Source organism: Ambystoma mexicanum, chromosome 10 (assembly GCF_040938575.1).
Source record: "Ambystoma mexicanum isolate Mex_15411 chromosome 10, UKY_AmexF1_1, whole genome shotgun sequence".
NCBI classification, from domain to species: domain Eukaryota; kingdom Metazoa; phylum Chordata; class Amphibia; order Caudata; family Ambystomatidae; genus Ambystoma; species Ambystoma mexicanum.
Window position 1 is genome coordinate 1,373,082,340 of NC_090932.1, and position 17,105 is coordinate 1,373,099,444.

The following is a 17,105-nucleotide window of genomic DNA, read 5'->3' on the forward strand; positions in this document are numbered from 1 at the left end:
GTATTTTCCTCGTGCGTTGCTGATCAGTGAATGCAGAAGTTTTATACTGTTCTGCCTCATTTTAACGTTATTCAGACACACATATATATATATATATATTTCATTTTCGTTACACATTTCTTTAATACAGTCGGTTCCAGTACCTTTTCATTACCTAACATTATGTTCACTACATTGTGTGCGTATTGTATGTACATTAGACGTTATACGAGGGATATCTAGGTTATGGCCTACAGAGATTGATGCCCGCCGCTTTGGGTGATTCAAAACATATATGAGTTCAAGTTTCTACATACTATTGAAAAACACTTTTACAAATAGAGGTTACACGTTTGGTCAACATCTTTCTCCGTGGTTATAGCAGCATTAGTCCAGACCTGGAGGGATATCATATAACGTTACATTTTTATGGTTCGTTCACATTTTAAACAGAGGTAGTTCATTAACACCAATACTTGAACTATTTTCTACCTTCTTCAGATAGTGATGCTTCAGCTTTTTTCCCCGTTGCCCCGGCCTTGCGGTCTGGGTCATACGGGGTGCAATATCACATTGTTACTAATATAATGTTGCCGTGTTGGCATCTCGGGTTTAGCTCATCTCCGACTTTCTCATGGGAACGCGCTCGCAGCGGATCTGCCAGGGCTGCTGAGGCGGCAGAGATGCATGAAAGGCCCTCCAAAGGTGGGGGCCTCGTTACAGTGTGCTGAACTCACACCATGTTTGCTGTGCACGATGGCGTCTAGGCCTAACTTAAGTTTCGGTAAATGCAAAGACAGGGTGCGTGTGGGCAATGTCGTCGGCGGGTGAACCCCCCTCCACCTGGGCCCGGGTGGCATGAGGGTGCTCCCACCGAGCCATGGTCCTCACCTGGGGAGGGAGCTGTAGGTGAGGAGGGCCTCGTGGCCATTCCTCCCCTACATTTCCCCCCTTTCGTTACTTAAAGTAACGAATTTCTTTAGCTCTTCTAATCTTCTACATTCTTGTTCTTCTAACACTGCACCATCCCATGCAGGGGTTCCTTTTATAGGCATCCATGCTCTGCACACTCCCCTTAAGCTCTCACCTCTCCTAGCATACTCGTCTGGTGTACATGTCAAATATATACAGTCGCCGGTCTCTTCCAGATCTACCCAGACCTCCTCATACCATTCCAGTTCTACGTCTCGTGGTTCTTTAATCGTGGTGTGCCATAGCTTATCTACTATGTACTTGTCACGGCACATAGGCACTAACTGGTACCTGGGGGTGTTGTCTGTTCCTGTCTGCACGTGTACTTCTTGTGTTGCTTTAATTGTACCACCGGAGTTGCCCATTGTCACCATCATCATTGCACCGTTAGGGACTGCATCAGCACAACATCGGAGGCCCACCTGGCACAGGCAGAACATCACAAGGATGATCACCACTATTGGTATCAGGAACTTCATTGTCACTCCAAGCCATGAGGGAACCCAAGAGAAGATATTGTCGAACCACGAGCTATCCTCAGCTCCACCTTCCATTTTCATCTTCTCGCCCAGGTTATGTACTGCTTCAATAACGTGGGACAGGGACCCATTTTCTGCGTCTTCAGAAGGTACGAACGTGCAGCACGCACTTCCTATTTTTCGGCAAACACCTCCATCGATAGCTGTTAACAGGTCTAGAACATACCTGTTCTGCATGGTCATTAGTCGCAGAGCTCGTAGTTCCACCTTTATTATGTTGAACCCTTCTTCAGTGTCATTGGCCAACTGGATCAGTTCCCACCGTGTGATCTGGAGCCATTTTGCATTTGCTCTTGCTTGGACACTGGACACTAGTGAAGCAAAGAATGTTTCCACGGAGCTGAACAGGCGATACTTGTCTGGGATCTGTGCCAATAAATCAGATGATGCTTGTGATATGTAGTTCGAGGCTCGCTTGTTTCTTGAGAGCTCTTCTTCCTTCCCCCCGGAGGACAGGACATAAAGGTGCGCTTGTGTAGTTGGAGAAGCTGCATTCTGGTTCAAGCCTCCTTTCATCATGTTACTTCTGTCAATATGGCTTTCTGGAATCACCATTAGTGTTGAGTGCAAGGTGGCCATTGAGCAGCTACCACTCCATGATTGGGGAAGGTGCAGGTACGCCTGGTTTCCGCATACCCAGTAGGTGTCCATTAATGCTGCTGTCCCTTTTTTCATATCCGGGATGGTGAGAGTTTTGTTACAGTTCGTGTTCGTTCCCATTGCCATTTTTCCTTCTCCCTTGAAACATAGTTCGTTTTGTATTTCACTTTGTAGCTTGAAGGGTTTCTCCATCGCTGTTACCCATGTTAGTTTAGGGATGTGTTCTTTCCATATTGGCAAGCACGTTCTTTCCATCCACCGCAACTTGTCCGGTTGGACACCTTTCAGCGCTTCTGCCTTGCACAGCACTTCTTCGTCTTTCCATTTGTTTTCGGAAAACAGTGTCCCTTGTATTGCAAAGAAAGGTTCTTTAAGGCAGATCACTCCAGACGCTTGCGAATAGCACGTTTTGTTGTTCTGTACCATTCTGAAAGAGACATCGTGTGCTTGGAAAGTGTTCTTTATTCTACACAGCGTGAGATGAAGGAGACATTGGGCATCCACAATGGGCAATTCTCGTGGCAACAATACTTTAGGTGTGCCTGATGCATGGGGGATAAGTGAGCAGACATAACAGCTCTCATTGGTTGTTTGTTTAGCTGTTGTGCTCATATCTGCATACCATTTATTTGCTTGGTGAGGGTGTCGTGGGTCTTCCATTTTGTCTAACCCTAGCCCATAATACTCATCATACCCTTTTCCACCAGTCTCTCTTCTCCGCCTACTTTTCTCCCTTCTTCTGTACCTTCTCGTTATAGGAGGTGAAGAACCAGGCCCCCCTTCCTCCCTCCCACCCCCCTTTTCTAATTCTTCATATAGGGACGTGTGTTCTGTCATCATAATCACTTTTCCATCCTCATTAATAAACAAGAGATCGTTGTTTGAAATTGGGGCGGGAGGGATCGTGTGGTTGTTGTATGTTCCAGGTTGGGACATTGTGTCATTATCTACATTTTTGGTTCTCCATTGTGAGAGGACAGCAGTGGGTGGTGTAGTATAGTATCCCCACACAAAGTGTGATCCATCCCAGATCAAGAAATCACCTTCTTTGATACCTACAGTCGGAATTGTTTTCGTTCCAGGAGCAAGGGTGGTGTTGTTCCCCCCTCCCCCCTCGTTCATCTCGGTAGAGATGAACGCTATAATCCAGTGTAACACCAGACAAAACATTGAGATGAAGAACACGATAGCACACATTGATAAACCACATTCAAATGAATATGTTAATCTAGCCACTAACATTTCTCTAAATCTAACATATCTATTAGTTGCAGGCTGCCCATTCGATGCCATGATAAATCCTGTTTGAGACACAAAAGTTCATTAAATACAAACATGTAAGCATTTCCACATTGTAACGTTTCGGTGATAAAATATAGGGTTGGGTGAGGAAGGGGGTTTGTTGACAGACAAGGTAGCTTTCAGTCAATATTATTTGTAACTTACTATATATATATATAAATAATAAAAAAACATGACATTTCTAAAAACAACAATAATAAAAAACATCTTAAATAGTACAGGAAGGGAAAAAAAGAACCCCACGCAAAACTTTCAAAAATTGTAAAAAGAAAATTTACATATACATGTGTACATGTTTTAGTCCAGGACATTTGTTGCGCGCTAATTGTGTTCACTGTTCATCTCATGAAGCACACGAAATTCAAATCATTCATTCCGCACAACTTCATCGTCCGCTGTTGCCTGTGCCTCATCCTGCACCTCACTCTCCGCAGCGCTGTAAGCTTTACGTACATCTGTCAAATGCACCCAATATCGCAGGCCCTTAACCTTTACTGCTGTAGGCGTGCAAAACACTACCTCATAGGGGCCATGGAAGCGTGGTGCGTTCCACCTCCGCACAAAACTTCTAACATATATAAGGTCCCCAGGCATTAGCTGTAGTGGTTTTTCAGGCAAACCGTTTGGTTCAGTCGCGTTCCCCTCCTCTCTTGTCGAGGGGGGGGCTAGTTGCTTTGAAATTACGCGCGCTGCCCGTGTCAATTTTCGCAGGTATTCTGTGAACTCCTCCCCCAATATGGCTGCGCTTCTGTGTGCATCAGAACGCTCACGGAGAGGCGAATGCGCTGTGTGCATTCTTCTTCCCGTGACGATCTCGTGCGGGGACAAATGGTGATCCTTACTTGGCTGGTTTCGTAGCTCAAACAAGGCCAAAGGCAGGCAGTACATCCAAGTCTTTTTAAGGGAAAAACAAAGTTTTGATAATCTGCTTTTTAACAGGCCGTTTATCTTTTCTACGACGCCATTACTTTGAGGATGATAAATCGAACATAATTTGTGCTTTATTCCCAATAATGTAGTCACTTCTTTAAAGAGTTCATTAACAAAATGCGTCCCGTTATCTGAGCGAATAACGTCGCAAATTCCCCAGCGCGGAAACACTTCCCGCACTAGGAACTTCGCGGCGCCCTTCGCGTCAGGGCGGGCACAAGGGCCTGCCTCCACCCACCTCGAAAATGGACATACAACCACAATCATGTATCGAGCCCCGTTACACCTTTCTCCCATGTCTACATAATCAATGTGGAGCTCTCTGAATGGGCCACTTGGTTTTGGTATCGTACCCCTTAGTGTACGCAATGTCATACCTGAGTTGTAAATTTGACATGTCGTGCATTCTAGAGCTAACCTTGTGACGTGTTCCTGGAGGCAAGGTGTAAACCAATCTTCTTGTATCTCTGCCATTATGTGTTTCTTTGTGTTGTGTGCAGGAAAGTGTAGTTGTTGAAATGCTATTTCTAACAGCGTGATTGGCATTACCACTTTTCCTGAACTCTCTTGTCGCCACAATAAATCAGTCGGTGATTTGCTGCATCCTCTCTTAGTCCACAGCAATTTTTCCTCTGCACTAGCTCCCTCTTGCAGCTCTATTATCTCCTGTGTGGACATCATGTTGTATCCTGTGGGGACTTCTTGGCTTGCTGTGTGGTGCAACATGTACTCTCCTATTTCACCTTTTTGTAGATATGAAGCTGCTTTGGCAGCGGCGTCCGCTGCCGCGTTCCCCAAAGATACAAAATCTGTATTGGTGGTATGAGCTTGACATTTTACGATGGCCACTGCCGTGGGGTCTTGCAGGGCCTCAATCAGTTCTTTCAATAATTCTGCATGCTGGACTGGCGTTCCGTCTGCTCGTCGGAACCCTCTCCGCCCCCACCGGGCCAACCCGCCGTGAACTGTTGTTGTCATGTATGCTGAGTCTGTATATATGGTCACTGCGCACCCCTTGGCGGCATGCAATGCTTCTATTAGCGCTATTAGTTCTGCTGCTTGCGCTGAATAGTGTGATGGGAGGCGGTGTTGTACTAGTATCTCATATTCATCTTCCTCTAATCGTACCACTGCCATACCCACATGCTTTTCTCCTGTCTCCATGTCTATTGATGCTGACCCGTCCACAAAATACACCTCACCCTCGGTCAGGGCATTTTCAAAAATCACCTGATCCTTACTTTCGTCACCTGTGTACGTGGCGCAGTTGTGGTTTTGCATGTCCTCTATGGTGCATGCCTCTGTGATGAATGTGGCTGGGTTCACTGTTTTACATCTTACTATATGGATGTTAGCGCTGGACAGTATTATCTCATATGCTGTGGCGCGTTGTGTTGTCAATGTGCTCTTTGTTCGCTCTAATATTGCAAAAAGTGAGTGTTCCACGAACAGTGTCACCGGGCAGCCCATTACTATCGTGGCACTTTTTTCAATTGCGAACGCGGCTGCAGCTAGGGATTGCTCGCACGCGAAATGACCTTGCATTACTGCGTCTAGGGTGCCGCTATAGTAAGCGAGTGGTTTGTGCCCTAAAGATGTTTTCTGTGTCAGTACTGCTGTCATCAATGTTCCTTTGCAGTGTGAAAATAAGAAGAATTCGCGCCCATAATCTGGGTTTGCTAGTACTGGAGCGCTTGATATCAGCTCTTTTAGTGAGTTAAATGCTGTGTTCATCACCTCTGTCCATTCTATGTGTTTGTGTTCTTGTTGTGCTTCTTTCAGTGCCTGTAGCAAGGGCCTTGTGTACGCCGCATAGTCCAATATCCATGCTCGGCAATAGTTACACATACCCAGAAATTTCTGCATCTCTTTTACTGTTTTGGGCTCCCCAATTGTTCTAATCGCCTGTGCCCTGTCTGGTATAATTCGCTTGCCATCCTTTGATATCAACTGACCCAAGTATAGGACCTCCGTCAGACAGTATTGTAACTTCCCCTTGTCCACCTTGTACCCCTTATTTGCCAATAATGTCAAGAGTGTTATCGAGTCCTGTCTGCATTCTTCCTCAGCCTGTGCACAAACCAATAAATCATCAACGTACTGAATCACTGTGCTTTCTACAGACAAATTCCCCAGATCTTCATGTAGTACCCTGTTAAATATGCTTGGGCTCTCGCAATATCCTTGTGGTAGTCTGCAGTGTTCGAACCTCCTTCCTCCTAATGTAAATGCTGTCAAGTACCTGCTCTCTTCTGCCAAGGGAATCGAAAAGAATGCATTTTTTAAGTCAATTACTGTGAAGTGTGATGCTATTTTTGGAATGTTGCACAGTATTGTCGCCGGGTTCGGGACTAAAGGGAACTCCTTCATTACCACATCGTTCAATGGGCGTAAATCTTGTATCATCCTCCATGAACCCCCCTTCGCTTTTTTGATTGGGTAAATGCATGTGTTGCATGGGGAGTTTGAGGGCACTATTATACCCTGTGCTAGCAGTGCTTCTATTGTCTCTCTGATCCCTTCTTCTGCTTCTCGCGACAGTGGATATTGTTTCACCCGGGGTAGTATTGCTCCTTGTTTTACTTTTATCACCACAGGCTGAACTTCATGTAGCAACCCTACATCGTGGGGGCCATTAGTCCATAAGTTAGCGGGTACTGAACTCATGTCTTCATCAAAAAATGTATGCGGTGCTCCTACTACCGCCATTAGTTCAACTTTAGTTTGTCTGGCTGTAACTACGATGTCGCAGGGCATTGCCAGTTCCATCACTACTTCACCATCTCCCTCAGTGTCAGAAAATAGCTCCTCGTCCGAGAGCTCTCTCAGGGGGATATTTGCATTTGTACACAATACTGTCCGCCACTCACACCCTTCCATGTCAATACCAATCACGCATATTCTGTTTGCTGATACATGTATTGCATGCAAATCCAATGATAGTACTTCCCCAAGAGCAGTGTCAGGGCTTGCTATGGGACGAAAAAGGAATTCTGCTGGTATTCTCCACTCCACCCTTTTTAGTTCTGGTACTATGAGAGCCAATGTTCTCATGCCTTCAACAAACATCTCCTCATTTCTTGGTACCCCTCTGATCTCTTTTATTGTTGTGTGGCCGTGTATTACTGCTAATATACGGAGGGGGCATATGCCTGGCGTTGAACATACGATGCCGCTCCCTGTGAATGATATGGTCATGTTTAGTTTGCTCAAGAGATCTCTCCCCAGTAAGTTGATGGGAGAGTTTTCATAGTACAGCAAGGGTGCTTTCACTGTTTTACCCCCCACTGTCACATCCAATACCTCTGTGTAAGGAACTTCAATTACAGCCCCAGAGAACCCCTGCGTCTCTAACGTTCTATTAGATAACGGGAACCGGCCCTCTCTAATGCATGATTTCTCCGCTCCCGAATCCACCATGAATATGAATTGCTTGTCTCCTATCTGCGCTCCTATCAATGGTTCCTCTGATGCATTGTGGGTCGTAGACAGTACTGGACACGCAAGTGCTCTCTGTGGGCTGTCCTATGCGGGGTGTCTCATTGCCCCCCCTTGATCGAAAATATTCCCCGAAACTACTGACACTCCACTGTAAGGTGCGGGGGCTGGTGCCCCATTAGCTCCTGTGGCGAAAGTATTACCAGGCGTGTAGTGCACATTGTCATTATTCTGTGGGCTGGTTTGTGTTCGGTATTGATGTCCGTGTAGTTGTGCGTTACTCCTTTGTACTACATTGTCTGGTTGCTGGTATTGTCCCATGGGGAGGCCGTAGGGGCTTCCTGGATGGGGGTGTCCGTACTGTTCTATCTCTTGGAAACCGTTGTTTTGTCTGCTCCTACATTCCCTTGAGTAATGCCCCCATCTCCCACAATTCCAACAGCTCCCCTGTGGACCTCTGGGACCCTGCCACCCATTTCCTCCCATTCCTCCATACCCTTGTCCTCCTCTTCGCCCCCTGTACCCACCTCTTCCTCCTCTTGGGGCCCACTCTTGCCACGTTGGACCTCCGTTCTGCTCCTGCTCTGTCCACTGTCGTTGCCCTTGTCCTGCCCAATTCGCTGCTATTCTTCCTTGTATTGCTATTTGCCCCTCCTCTCCTTCCTCTCCCTCCCGTATGAGTGGGAGTCCCGCTACCGCTGCTGCGACCTTCACCAATTTTGATTGCACCAACTTCGCCTCGTCCGCCAACCTTTTCTGTGCTACTTCCCTCTCTCTTTCTTTGATCCTTTTACAATGGTGTACTATTATGCTTTGGATCTCCGGCCAGCCTTTTGCCTCAACACCTGCTATTTTATCTAGTGCCTTTTGCACTTCCTTTGGGAGCCCTCTTTTAATGATGAAGTAAAATAGAGACGTGGATTGGTGCCAGGGCGTACCCGTTTCCGCTCTCCACATCTCCTGCACCCGGAGAATGTAATCCATAGCGTCCTCCCCATCATTCATGGTACATTGCATTACTGACTGCAGATCAGGGGTATCTGGGAAAGTTTCCCGCAGTGCGTCCCACACCCTTGCTCGCACGGTGTTAAAAGAAGCCCCATCATGGCGATCACACTCCAAAGTTACAGCTGGAAAACCCGCTTTAGCCCACACTCTGTCTGCCTGATCCCCAACTGAGGACACTAGTAGGCTTTTCACATCGCCTACTGCCAGCGGTATACCCGCGGTATGTTTTTCAAATGCATATATCCACTTGCTTGCCCCTCCTGACAGCTGTGGTAGTAATTTCATTAAGTTAGCCTTGTCCATCTGAGCCCACGGTATATAGTTCGGCCTCCCACCTCCCCTGTGGAGTAATGGTAGTTGTAATTTCCCTTTTGCCGTTGCAGCTTCCTTTTCCTTGGTCACTGCTGACTCTAATGACGCCATCTTCCCCACCCTATTTCTTAGTCGTCCTATCCATTCATCCTCTATAGTCCCCAGTGAACATGCCCCATCTAGCTCCTCGCCTTCTCCTCCTACTGCCATGCTCAATCTATCACTCTCATCCCCCCCTCCTCTGACATCACATAACAAATCCTCTCTGATCCCTCTCTCTCTCGAGACATCACCAATGCTTCCTTCTGCTGTCCCTACTTCTATTATCCTGGTCGGTTCTTCCTCAATTCTGAACAGTATTTCCCCCTTTTTCCATCCTTCCTCAATTTGTCTACTTTCGCTCGACGCTCTAGACGTGCGTCCAGATTGTGTGGGGGCGCACGCTGTGCGTTCACATATGTCTTTTATTCTTGAGAGCTCATCTCGTGCCACTGTAAGCCTCGACTCTAAGTCACTCGTTAACTTCTCTATGTCCACTCTCTGTGTGCCTCCCTGGGTGTGCTCTCTAGTGTTTTCGTATGGTGGGGGTGCAGTTGGTCTTTGTGGCGTGCTGGTTGAAGGGGGAGGCACATAAATCGGGTCGCTATATCCTGTTGCAGGGGCTGGTTTAGGTAATATTGGGTACAACATAACCACTTCCGCAGGCTGTTCTGTACTTAACTGTTCCTTTTCCTCTCGCGGGATCATTAGTGGATTGTCTGTGGTGGAGGGTAAATCAATATTTGGAGCTGGAGCTTTGGGTGGGGGTACTTCCTCAAACAATCTCCAAAGATCTAATATCTCCTTCCTGTTCTGCCATTTTTTTCCCTTATACTTAAGGCGAATACATGTACATACCATATCAAGAACGCTTTTGTCAAAAGACCCTCCTTCTGGCCAAATCTGGGGCAACCCCTCCCCTTTCAATTCTGTTAACCATTGATCATGATATTTATTTATGCGCTCAGCATATCCCGGCAAGCTCTTGCAAATGTGTGACAAGGGAGTTTCAGCCCCCATCCTTTAAATCGCTAGCGCTACCTTGTTCGCTTTCGCTACCTTTTATTAGCTGTAAATATGCGTATGTATTCCTTTATGGCACAGACAAGAGCGGACCTCTTTAAAATTATCACCCACCGTTATTCACTGCACAAATCTCTTCTCACTCACCATATCTCATCTCCTTCCCATTCCCAGGCACTCTTATGTGATGTCACTTGTAATTGATCAAGTACTGGTTATGGCCACACTCTCTGACACCACCTCGCGGCCACCCGTTCGTCTCTCACACTCGTACGGTGCGCGCACCCTTCACAATGCTTTCCACTCACACTCTTTGTCTTTCTCCTCCCTTTCCTCCCTAGCCAGCTGTCCCTGTTTCCCTACTAAGGTTACTGTGTTCACGTCTGTACGTGCCACTACTGAGTCCCCACTTTTTAAGATGTTCTAACTACTTCATACCCTTCTCATTTTCACCCCCTACCCCGTGGAAATGGAAAAAAAGAAATAGAGAGAGAGAGAGCACAATCACTAAAAAATATTCCCGGTGTCTCCTTTTGCTAGACACCAATAACTTATTTCTCACTTCTTCATATATTCCCAGTACTAATTTAGATAGTACTATGCGGCGCCGCCTTCCACCCCCTCTCGGAGCTAGGTTTCCGTCACTTCTACCACGTCACTTATTTCTTACTCCTAATGGCCATATGCAAAAGAAAGAATAAAGAAAATTTCAAGACCCGTCTGTAGTAGACCCCCGATATTCTTCTCCTCTACCTGTCCCCGTTCTGTTATTCCCAATTCCCTTTCTTTTCCCCTTGACGATCACTCGCACTCGGTACTCACGTGCCCGTCTTGAACCGATACTCTCCGAAACTGGGTCCGTCCAGGCGGCGTCACCGGTAACTCAACGGTCAGCCCCTGGCTCCGGCGAGCGGCACGCAAAGGGGATTTTTTTCCAATCGGGATCCCGTACCCTTTCTCATTGAGTGCGCACTTCTTATTGTGCCGGTCGCCGTTGGCGGGCGGCCTCCCGGAGACGGCTCACCGTGCGTATCCCTTCTCGACCGGAGATTCTCGTGCCACAAGGGGGTCGTTTAAGAAGGAGTTAGGAAAAATAGTTTGGAGATATCACGCTATCGGGGTCACCACTGAAAGGAAGCGCCCCCAATTCAGCACGATCCTCCCCGCAATGAGAGACAATAAGGGACTCTCCCGTAGTGGGAATAAGACCAAGACAGAGTGCGGGTGAGCGTAAGTGGGAGTTTATCCAAGGATAAGGCATGCAAAGAACTCTGCAACCTACGAGAGCGCTCTGTCTGACAATAGCAAAGACAGGCGTATTTCTAATACAGAAAACGTCATCAACACCTAAACACTATAGGGGGCACAAGTTAATTGGGATTGGGTATCGTCGACTAACTATAGGTGTTGCTGCAGCATGGTTGGTCTTGGCAAGACGACGTCACTGGTCAGCCTCGTGGGTTGGGTTGGGCCTGGCAGGCCGGCTTGAGGTCATCCGTGCGGTGTTGGTGCGCTGGGGCAGCCTGTGACAATGATGAATACCTTTCCTGTCTTAGTTGCCCTAGGCCATGCACACTGCAGTTATTCAGAAAATGACATTTACGTTCACTAATAAATTGTTCCGTAGCTTATCTTATAAAATAAACGCAACACATGAGGAATGCACCTCGTGAGAGGTCTGGTGGTTGTTGGTTGGGGTGAGATTTACCTGAGTCTTATTGACCGGTATTTTAGGTCACGGGACGGGGCTCTGGGACCTGGGCCGAGTGATACATGTCTGTCTGCTGCGTTAGAAGTTATTATATAGATGGGTCTCTGTGTCTTGTCCCAATGATGGGGGTCGTCCTTACACGGGGTCAGGATTCTTGGGGGGGGTTCGTGGGGATTTATGAGAGGGTGCTGGTAGATCAGTGGGTTCATCCGTGGGTTTATTACCGTGCTGTAAATAACACAGGTGGCGGGCTGTGGCCTTGGTTGCGGCGCCGGGGCCTCTGACTCTCTGAAGTAACGCCAGCTTGGTTGGGGGAGGTGAGGGAGCGCAGCACAAGTCTTAGCTTTTTTATCTGGCAGGCTTGGTGGGGTGGGAGAGGGAATGACCTTGCATATACTCACAAAGGTATTTTCCTCGTGCGTTGCTGATCAGTGAATGCAGAAGTTTTATACTGTTCTGCCTCATTTTAACGTTATTCAGACACACATATATATATATATATATATTTCATTTTCGTTACACATTTCTTTAATACAGTCGGTTCCAGTACCTTTTCATTACCTAACATTATGTTCACTACATTGTGTGCGTATTGTATGTACATTAGACGTTATACGAGGGATATCTAGGTTATGGCCTACAGAGATTGATGCCCGCCGCTTTGGGTGATTCAAAACATATATGAGTTCAAGTTTCTACATACTATTGAAAAACACTTTTACAAATAGAGGTTACACGTTTGGTCAACATCTTTCTCCGTGGTTATAGCAGCATTAGTCCAGACCTGGAGGGATATCATATAACGTTACATTTTTATGGTTCGTTCACATTTTAAACAGAGGTAGTTCATTAACACCAATACTTGAACTATTTTCTACCTTCTTCAGATAGTGATGCTTCAGCTTTTTTCCCCGTTGCCCCGGCCTTGCGGTCTGGGTCATACGGGGTGCAATATCACATTGTTACTAATATAATGTTGCCGTGTTGGCATCTCGGGTTTAGCTCATCTCCGACTTTCTCATGGGAACGCGCTCGCAGCGGATCTGCCAGGGCTGCTGAGGCGGCAGAGATGCATGAAAGGCCCTCCAAAGGTGGGGGCCTCGTTACAGTGTGCTGAACTCACACCATGTTTGCTGTGCACGATGGCGTCTAGGCCTAACTTAAGTTTCGGTAAATGCAAAGACAGGGTGCGTGTGGGCAATGTCGTCGGCGGGTGAACCCCCCTCCACCTGGGCCCGGGTGGCATGAGGGTGCTCCCACCGAGCCATGGTCCTCACCTGGGGAGGGAGCTGTAGGTGAGGAGGGCCTCGTGGCCATTCCTCCCCTACACCCGCTCCTGGAAGTCTCCGGACGGCCCATATATGGCCCATTGGTGGGGGAAGCTGTGGGACATCCTGATTGCAGAAAAAGTGACCGCAGCAAGAGCGGGAGTTCTGCACCACTGTCGGAACGAATGGGCCCCGGTCCTGGACTTTGACCAGCAATTCCCCGCCCTAACTTTCAAACTGCTTGACGCTCGATGGGTCCTGGGGGACCAGGTGCTCACCTGAGAGGGGGGGGGGCAGCGGGTGCTCCGGCGGAGGTCGGGGGGGGGGGGAATGGGTTGGGAGCGGCGGAAAAGTTGAAAGCTTGGGAGGTGGCTGAAGGGAGTACAATTGTCAAGCATTGTTGTTGTAATTGTCCTGTCTTGGTTTAAAATAAACATATGTTAAAAAAATAAAAAAATAAACTGTGCCGATTGGGTCGAAGATGAAAATTCCTGAGGTGATCTTCAATTATTCTTGCCACCTTATTTTCAATGGGACGAGCATGAGCATTCAAGTAATGATGCAGAAAAGTAAGGGATTTAGGGGTGTACTGGCTTGTACTGTCTACTTAAGAAAGGACTTCATACATTAATTCATATAACAAACAGCTATGAATTTCCCAAAATGTCATCAATGAAGTATAGAGCTTGTTTCTGGTGCAGATGGGCTGAAAGTCACAAGGCCACTTGGGACAATTATAAACAGCAAAAAAACAAAACCATGTATCACTACATAGTAGACCAAATATGCACTCTTAGGGGGACAACTGTCCCTATGTTTGGAACTAAAGTTTCAATATATAGATAACACAAGGTGATGTAGGGCAGCAAGCAGTCTTAGTGTAAACAACCAAACATTTATAATCACCATCGACATCAGAAACAAAGGTTACTTCGGATAGGTTTGAACACAAGAGAAGCACATTTATTAATACTGTTCAATGCAAACAATTATTGTCCACTTTAGCATATATGTGCAACACAAACATGTAATAGTCATCGGCGCAGGCCCGAGCTGTCAATGTAAATAAGAGATAGTCCAGTGTTTACCTTCTTCACACTTGGGCATCAACAAGAATTATAACAGAATCACAAACTTCACAGTAGCTCCTTTGGGGTGTCACAGTGACCAACGCATTTCGGATCAAAGATCCATCTTCAGGGTGGAAGCTATATGTTCCTTGTCAATCTTTGTCAAATGTAAGATCCTATCGGGTTACAAAGGATGCGTATTAGGAATAGGAAATTAAATATAAGAGGAGCTGGAAACAACTAGCATATTGGGAAGTCAGGAAAAAATAACACTAACCTTCACATTCTTGTTAAAATTCGCAATGCATCCATTGCCTAAAATGTCAAAACAAAAATGAACCATAAGTGTTATGTCCCAAGGGAACATATTTGCACCTACAATGGGCAGATGTTTAGCTGGCGACAAATGAGAAATAGTGAAAGGCAACTACCCATACACTCGGGTGCAGTCAGTCAATAGAAGAAGTTTGGCAGTAGCAGAGTCAAATCAATCGTATCTGTACATAACGAAACAAAGGGAAAATACAACTCTCAGGGGGGGTTGTGAAGACCAAGTGGCCAAAAGCAAGTCATAGTAATCACGGATTTCTCAGGTAAGACTGGATGTTTCATCTTGAAATACCCATAACAACATGCAGTTCGTAGTGAGTAGTGTGTACAAAACGCAATGGTGTACTGATCGGGGTCAAAGGCTGCACACAGTCTTTTCCCCGCAGACCGCACTCAACTTAGGGTGACAGCCTCAGGTGAGCGAGGGTAACGTTCACAGGTGTATTAATGTCTCAACTCCAAACCCACGAAGTGACTGGCCTAATGTGTAATGAAAGGAAGTGGCGGAACCGCCTCCTAACTAGCTCATATGGTACTGGAGCGCAACGTGAGACACCCACAGCATGCAATGCGCCTCATTACACGTTGTGCGGTAAGGGATTAACGTTACCGGTAAGGGAATACCGGTATCGTTAAATCTCCATGCCGATTACGACCCGGATTACCGCTATTAGCGGCACCGCTAAGTACGGTGCCACTAATAGCGGCTAGTTCACGGGCGCGCGACCCTTCATCCCGTAAATAGCGCCATGCCGCTAATAACACCATCACAAGCCATGCGGACATGCAAATAGCAGCATGGTAAAGCCCCAAAAACCCCTAACCGGCATGGCGCTAATACCGGCATCGCGAACCACCCGTTAATAGAACTGACCAGTGTTCCCACATGCCACAGGTGGACACAATCAGCACAGGTGGAGGCAATGGAGACTGTGGCAGCACAAAAGGAGCACACCACACCCCTTCACACACCCCTTCCCACACCAAGATGGTTCCAATACTAGCAGCATTACATGGGCTGGAGGACATGATTGCAATGCAGCAGCAGCAACAGGCAGCACAGAGGAGACGCAGGAGGAGGAGGAGGAGGACAAGACAGACGCAGCAAGCACCACCAGGGCACCTAGTCATACCACAGAGGCAGCCACCAATCCCCAGAATCAGAGCCAGTCCATTTAACCTAACCCCTGAGCAGATGCACACCCTGTACCATCTGGACCAGGATACCATCACCAGCATCGTGGACATGATACATGACGACATTGTGAGCCTCATAGACATCAGAACTGCCATCACCCCTCTACTGAAGGTGGTGACCGTGCTCCACTTCCGGCCACAGGCACCTACCAGCATACAGTGGGGCAGATGCATGGCATCTCACAACCAGTATTCTCACGCACGCTGAACCAGGTACTCGATGCCCTCCTGAAGCATGCACCTGAACACATTCATGCCACGGACTGCCCAGGAGATCACAAACACCAAAGTTGGCTTCTATTCACTGGCAGGCATCCCAAGTTGCATTCGGGCCATCGACTGTACCCATGTGGAATTGGTGGTCCCACATCACAATGAAGTAGTCTACCGAAACAGGAAGCAATTCCACTCCATCAATGTCCAAATGGTATGTGACGCTAACAAGATAATCACAAATTGTTGTGCCCGATTTCCCGGATCAACCCATGATTCCATGGTCCTGCGGAACTCAACCATACCACACTACATGGAGCGACAAGCCGGACAACGTTTGTGGCTACTTGGTGAGTAGCAGGTCAAGCACATGGCAGTGTGATGGGGCGGGGGAGAGATACATACTCCAACTGGGTGTGATGGGGGGGGAGATACATACTCCAACTGGGTGTAATGGGGGGGGGAGAGATACATACTCCAACTGAGTGTAGCCGGTCGTCCATAGGACGAATGGACATACAGATGTACGCCAATGTCCATCAGGGAAGGCCGCAATGTACTTGAGAAGAACCCACATGCAATTATAAGCTACACAACATAGAGAACAATCCAGGTCTACGAATATTACACATCCGTCCACATCGCACATCATGACACACCACATAATACACAAATCAGCAACATGGTAATACAGTATTAGCGCAGCACAACATCAATACAGAAATGTGCCCTTGAATGCATGCAAAAGGATCACCCCTAGCCATAGCATTGAACCACACACCTATAGCACCAGTGAAGTGATGCTACACAGCATGGCAACATCAATGTCGGAATGGCAGTACACTAGCAGTGTGGTACCAAATATACCTGGGCTCAGGGACATCTAAGACATGGCCTCACCCAGGACATGTCAATTGCTGTCGGAGGCATGAATTGGGCATGTCCACTTGCAGGGTCAAGCACACCTTTGCACATTGCAGTCACACAGATCTTCTGCATGTATGCTGGTTGTCGTGGATTTCAATCAGAATGCAAATGGGATTTGTGTGACATGTACATGCCGCTCCAGAGGTGAACAGTAACAGGTCCCCATTCTCCCCCCCCCCCCCCATACAGGCAATGCCGGCTATCCCCTGAAGAGGTGGCTCCTTCCCCCTGTACGGAACCCACAGAA

The 17,105-nt window shown here is 47.3% G+C and overlaps 1 protein-coding gene across 3 annotated transcripts in view; it reads right to left on the reverse strand.

Moving 5' to 3' along the window:
• The window catches only part of KIAA1671 (KIAA1671 ortholog), a 1,398,419-nt gene that overhangs the window by 1,130,436 nt on the left and 250,878 nt on the right, over positions 1–17,105 (reverse strand). Inside the window, exons 3-4 of one of the 3 annotated variants that reach the window (XM_069619384.1) lie at positions 14,469–14,506; positions 14,210–14,367 (exon numbers count right to left, since the gene is read on the reverse strand). The exons of the other annotated variants lie outside the window; for them this stretch is intronic. The gene's annotated coding sequence lies outside the window, so the exon portion shown is untranslated. The remainder of the gene's footprint in view (positions 1–14,209; positions 14,368–14,468; positions 14,507–17,105) is intronic. 3 annotated transcript variants of the gene reach the window in all.